Here is a 7,039-nt window from a genome sequence, read left to right on the forward strand (position 1 = left end):
CAGGATGTAAGTGTTGGGAGAGAGGGAGGGTGGAAAGTAGAGGGGGGAGAGAGGGAGGGTGGGAGGTAGAGGGGGAAAAAAGTAGAGAGGGAGAGAGACAGATGAAGGGTTGGGAGGGAGAGGGAGAAGGAGGCAGAGGGTGGCAAAGGGAGGGAGAGAAAGGCAGAAGGGGGCAAAGAAAAGGAAAGGGAGGGAGGGAGAAGGAGAGAGGGAAAGAGAGAAAGAGAGAAAGAGAGAGAAAGAAAGAGAGAGAGAGAGAGAATGACGGGAACCAGACGGGAGGGAGCAGGTCTGCCTTCCTCTCCCTCCCTCTATCACTCTCTGCCTCCCTCTCCCTCTCTTCCCTCCCTTTCTCTATCTCCCTTTTCCTCTCTCTTTTTCCCTCCCTCTCTCTTTCTCTCTCTCCCACCCTCCTTTTCACTCTCTCTCTCTCTCTCTCTCTCTCTCTCTTTCCCTCTCTCCTTTCCTTCCCTCTTTTTCCTTTTCTCTGCCCCTCTCTGCCTCCCTCTCCCTCCCTCTGCCACGTTCTGCCTCCCTCTCTCTTTCTCTCTCTCTCTCCCTCCTTTCCTCTGTCTCTCTCCCCCTCTACTTCCCTCCCCCTGTAGACATCCCACCTTTCCTCTCTCCCCCTTCTACCTCCCACCCTCCCTCCCTTCCTCTCTCCCAACAATTACATGCTGAAATGAGATCGGCACTACCACCATATGTAAAACTCCATTGATTTTTTAGATTTCAAGTTGCCCGTTCTCAGCCTCTAATTGCTCGGACAGCAAACGGTTCTAGGAGGTTGTGAGCTACATCGGTAGGAAGAAAATACCACAGTTTGGAGCGATTCTGACGTGGGCCAAAAAACGGCCTTATTGACACCCCTCCTTTTGGCACTGGTTTCAAGAAAATCGGTTTATTAATACTTATTATTTCTCAAAAAACTTGAAAAATTTTGAAACCGGTTTCCAAAAAATTCGGTAACAAACTATTATTCATAAAAAGTATCCATAAAAAAAAAAATTCAGCTTAATATCTCAAAATTTGCGGAAATTGGAGCAATCACGTACATTTTTTAAACAGAAATCGGAAACCCTTTTATTATTAGCAATTTTTTTAATTCTATTACATTTTTTAGTTCTTTCTACCTCTATTTTATATATAATTCTTTAAAATTCGGTCAATTATTTCCCGAAAAATTGGAAAATTTTTGGAACCGGTTTCCAAAAAAATCGGTTGGGTAAACTCGGGTAAGATGGCCATAGTTTTTTAAAATGCAAAAAACACATTTATTTTTGTTATTTTTTAATAGTGTTTGGTATATTCCTTCGCTGAAGCTTAAAGTACGTAAAACTATCAAAATTAAGAAGAAAACACTTAACATAAATTTTATATTATCAAAGTATTACAACATATGCATTGGCCATCTTATCTGACCTTTAAGGAAAAGATGGCCATAGCATTACGGGACATTGGCCATACATATTTTAATGTTAAAGATGCACTTAACATCTTGTAAAATAATAAAAAAAACTTATAATTTTACATATTTAGTTACAAATATATATATAATTTTCCCACACATTTGGCAAACATCAATAAATGATGTACACGTTTCATGCAGCCACCGCTTGCAGCGAATGCATTAAATCCAATTTACTTACATACAAAGACTTCTAGCAAGAGATAAACTTTCTGATTTGCGTACAGAAACATCAGGATGTCTAGACAAAAATGAATAAAGTCACTCATCCAACTTTTTGAGTTTCATTATTGAATCTGTGTTTGATTTCAAGTTGATTAGCAAAGTTATAAGCCAGTGTACAAAGATCATCTCAAGTAAGCGGAAAACCATGCTTTTGCATCATTTTAATATGGTGCATTCTTTCTTCATTCCAAACGAGCAGATATGCCTCATTCCACCCTTTGTTGCGTTAGCAGATTTAAATCTTCTTTCAAGATTAACCTCGAGTATGTTCTCAATTCCTATTTTTATTTGGCATCTATAAAAACACAAATATTGTCACTATTTATAAATACCATTTATAAATATTATTATTATTGTCTTTTTGAAAGTTCTAGAGTAATTTCTATCACCTTGCACACATATATTGACTATGCTTTGTCAGTACACAAGACAGGTTTTATAACCTCACTTCCTAACCTCATTTTTAGCAGTACAGTTTACCGTTTTTCCGTATAAGTAAAAGTTAATTGACTACCGTGTCACTTGTTATGCGATAAGTATTGTGTTAAATTCTTTCTATAGAAACTATAACAGAGAAACTATATCAAGAAGCAACGCGATATCAGGCAATTAAATGATGAGATTCTCACTTGATAGCTAAACACTTACGAAGTAAATATCACAATATTTCCCGAAACTAACACAAAATCAAAATGAAAAATCTTATAATACTTACTTTTATTGCATCATCCACAATCCTTTTCTACAATAACAAAAAGCCAGTGCCACGAGCTGTGTGATAAGCAATTAATCGACTTTTGTCTCGCAGATAGTCATATTAATATATCGATTGTGTGGGCCGACTTATCATGAAAAAAGTGGGCCATCTTACCCAAACTGTGAGGAAAAGATGACCATAGTATTTATAAATAAATAGTGGAAATAGAAATACAAATTATATAGGTCAAATTACAATTTACATACCTTAATTATGTGTGTAACGTTGATTACGGCAGCTTAACCGTAATTTATTCGACGTTATAGCAGCTTTTAGCAGACACATGAAAAACTTTGCAGGCAGTCGAAAGTAAAAATATGATATAATATTCACAATATTGTTATTTCGAATAGTGTACGCACATAAACTACTGTAAATATTGATTATCTTTGAGAATGACTACAAAAATGCACTGTTTAGCAATTATTGGAGAAATTACAGCCATGGGTCATCTTTTCCGTATGACTATCATACCCGAGTTTACCCCAATTAAAAATTATACATTTTATTTACAATCCTCGGAAAATTCTACCTCTACTTCATATATAAATCTTTAAGAGTCGGTCCATTAACGAATGAGTAGTTCGCGGACAGACAGACAGACAAACAGTCGGGTTTTATATTATAGTATGATTATAATATCTTCTCCTAATATCTTTTGTATTTAGATACATTGTCAAAATCCTACAATTATAGTAATTAGAAATAAGAGTTTTCCTTCTATTTTTGTAAAAAAAAATCTAGAAGTTTTTAATTAAATTCTATTTTTCCAAAGATACGAATTTACCGTTATAGTGTTTTCGATTCACAATCTTATTACTATCTTTTATAAAAAACTTTCTTTTATATAAAACTATCTTTTATAAACCATGAACATTAACCATTATTCATCGAGTGAGAAACAAAATATACATCGTATAACTCGCATACTTTAGGTTATCAAAAACGTTATCGTCGAGTATATCGCGTAAAAGAGTCCGGTGCGTTTCGCTCCGCGCGTACTTGGCGCGAGACAGTACCGTGTCTCTTGATACAAGGTCGAGTCGCTAGACGGCCAAGTCTCGGTCATGTGGCACTAGATGGTCAAGTCACTATTAGATGCCCGAGAAAAAAATATGTACAATATGGTCAGATGTAAAAATATATATTAGATATAAAAAGATCTAATTTTATATAAATATATATATATATAATCTTTATGTAATCATATATTCGACTTAATCTTATTATATATGACAATAAATCTGTTATCATATACATATAATAAGATCAAGTCAAATATGATTATACATAAAGATAAGATCATATCGCGTCCAGATTTGATTATATATGATCATATAAAATTCATATAAAATTAGATCTTTTCAAGTCTAATAATTTTTACAACTGACCATATTATTTACCCATTTTTTAATTTCAAGAAATTTTGATCACTATTCGGTCATATGACAATAGGTCAATTTTGCTATCCGTTGTGATAAGATGCTATCATTACTTTGTATAAAAATGCTCTCCACAAGTGTTCGCTTATTAAATTTATTATTAAAATTGCATTAATTTTGGATGACAAGAACGCAGTGTGGAAATGTGACAAGAGAAAAGACGTCATTGAAACGTTAAAAGATAACGAAAAAAAGAAGAAAACTTCTGGACATTGTATCTAAAATTTTTGTATATATGAAAAATCGAAATTGTACTCTATTGGTATTAATATATTCAATTAGTTTTTTAACTATTTCAGACGAGAAAAAGAATCTCACTTTTATGGTTGAGCGTCTGTTGACCGTCTAGATATCTTCTAGAAGAATGATCGCACTCAAGTGACCTTTACTTTGCCGTGACCCCGGCACTGTAAATGCAAACTCGAAAAAGCATTGAATTTAATTGCAACGATTTTTTATCGGATTGTGACCGGACCCTTATGCAGAACAATAATGACATTGTGTTTTCCTTCAGTTTTATTCAAGAAAACAAATGAATCTTTGTATACGACTAACTCTCATGCAGTTCTCATATAAACACCAGTAAAGTTGAAAAGTCAATAACGGATAAAGAGCTATAACGGGTAATTAGAGAATTTGAATCAATTATAATAATTTAATAATATTATAATGCTCTGCATATTATACATAATAAATGCATGTTTATTCTTATATATTAATATGTAAACAGATTTTTTTCTCGTGTTTTTAAAGTGCTTTTTCCCGTAAGATATTATTGTTACACCCGGAACTCACTCGCGCTCCGCACACTGCCACTCGCGTTTACACACTTCCGAACTCGCGGAAATAAAACGAGACAAGCTAGCGGAAAGGACTATTTTATCAGTAAAAGTACAGATCGGTTTGTTTGACACGTCTGTTCGGTTCAAAGTAAAAGGCTCGCTATTAAAATACGTTACAAGAGGTAGACAGCAGGGGCGGCGCAGGGCATGAAAAACGTAAAAATATTCGGAAAAACGTTTATAATAAACGGATGTGTTAAATACGCCCTGTCTACCTCTTGTATTTGGCCCGCAGTATAACTATAGATAACTATTTCTTTTTATAACTCGCAAACTAAGCTTTTGCGAAAGTTTTGCTACAGGAAAACTTGTCTCAGAATCGAGTCAAGACTCTGACATTTGCGAGACAATAGGGTTGTTTCGAATCATCCTAGTTGTATATTGCATTTCGATTTTTATTTTATATTTTAAATTGTGCGTAATTTTGTATCATAAACGCAATTTTGAGTCACGTGCCATTTTATATCGCTAACACTGTTTTAAATTTTCCCCGTTATATTATATAATTTTAAATTTTACGATTTTTGGAAATTTTATTATATACATATTTTGGTTCTTTTAAATCGTAAAATTTAAATATTCAATAAAAGTTATTCGCCAATGATGAAATAATTCAGTAACACATCCTAAATTTTCGATACAATATTAAACTGCGCAACATGCGTTTAAATCGAACATTGGACAATTACAAACACCGTTGCCAATGTTTGTTATTGAACCTAGAGATTAAGGACATTAACTACACGATTGCTTATTTACGATCTGAGGGGCAAAGGATTGAAGACGCGCTATACGTTTCTCTACCTGCATGTACAGTAAAAGAATTTTTCTTATATAACAGAAACAAGATATCTTACTTCGACAACTTGACCAGATGCAAATTAATGAAAAAATTTAATAACTTAAAAATTAAACATAATAAACAAGTTGAGACTTTCCATAATATCGATACGAATAAATGGATCGTTAACATTAGTAACAGACAGATCCCCGAAAATATTTTAAAGATGCTAAGTCTTGGTAGCAGGTTCGGACTACCTGTCAATCAATACAATAGGAATGACCGATCAAAAATTGTCTTAGATGTTCTCAAATATTCTATGAAGCAACACAGCATCCCCCCTGACCACATCCTGGTCTCTCTCGATGTCGTTGCGTTGTTCACGAACATACCCATAGAACTTGTTCTGACTGGAATCGAAAAAAGGTGGGATGCGATATCTGGAGAGACCCGGATGAATCTGGACCAATTTTTACACGCTATCAGAATGATTCTTAACTCCACTAGTTTTTCTTTTGACGGTGAGTTCTACGAACAGATCTTCGGCAGTCCAATGGGTTCCCCCCTCTCGCCTATTTTAGCCGATATCGTTATGACGATTTAGAGACTTGCTGCCTTCAATCCTTTGATTTTCATATCGAGATTTTTCTTCGTTACGTCGATGACATTTTCATGTGCATTCCGCAATCGAAACTTAATAAGGTTGTCCGTACTTTTAACAACTATCATCCACGTCTCAAATTTACGTATGAACTTGAGAAGAACAACGCCCTGAATTTTTTGAACACGTCTGTTTTTAGACACGGCAACTGTTTGTTCACCAACTGGTATCGAAAACCAACGTTCTCTGGCAGGTATATTCATTTTTTCTCTAGTCATCCTTTGAAATATAAGATTAACACGGTCATTAATTTGGTTGACCAGGCCATACTATTGTCGGATGAACAATTTTACGATGAGAACATCAAGTTAGTGAAAATTATATTGTCAAATAACTGTTTTCCCGACCTGTTGGTGAACAAACACATTCAAAGAAGAATTTCAGAAATTAACAAACAATCGAATAATGATGATAGCGCTAACAACGAAAGCAGTGCATTTACTTTTGATCTGAAAAATTACGTTCCCATCCCCTACGTAAAAACTTTTAGTGAGGGATTACGCCGAACGTTCAAAAATTACGGTTTGAACACCTTATATACGGTCTCTAAGAAAATGGATACACTAATCAGGAAAGGAAAGGATAAATTGGAGATCAAGAGATGCACTGATGTCGTTTATAAACTTGACTGCTCTGATTGCAATGCATGCTATATCGGACAAACAAAGCGACATTTAGAAACGCGTATAAAAGAGCATCGCGCAGATATCAAAAAACCCCCCAACCAACATTCGGTCGTCAGTAGGCATAGAACAGACTCCGACCATAATTTCAAATGGCAGGATGTTACAATCTTACACAAAGAACAAAATTTAAAAAAAACGTGAAACTGAAATGCTATTCATTAAAAAACATAAAGAGGC

General features: G+C 34.8%; 1 long non-coding RNA gene across 1 annotated transcript; it reads right to left on the reverse strand.

The window, feature by feature from the left end:
- Nucleotides 1-1,317: 1,317 nt before the first annotated feature.
- LOC112456936 lies at nucleotides 1,318-2,846 on the reverse strand. Its single transcript, XR_003041037.1, has 3 exons — nucleotides 2,657-2,846; nucleotides 2,409-2,569; nucleotides 1,318-1,988 (listed from the first exon to the last, which is right to left on the reverse strand). It is a non-coding gene; the product is annotated as an uncharacterized LOC112456936 (long non-coding RNA).
- Nucleotides 2,847-7,039: the final 4,193 nt, after the last annotated feature.

The sequence above is a fragment of the Temnothorax curvispinosus genome, unplaced genomic scaffold (genome assembly GCF_003070985.1).
Source record: "Temnothorax curvispinosus isolate PA1 unplaced genomic scaffold, ASM307098v1 QBEX01007309.1, whole genome shotgun sequence".
In the NCBI taxonomy this organism is placed as follows: Eukaryota; Metazoa; Arthropoda; class Insecta; order Hymenoptera; family Formicidae; genus Temnothorax; species Temnothorax curvispinosus.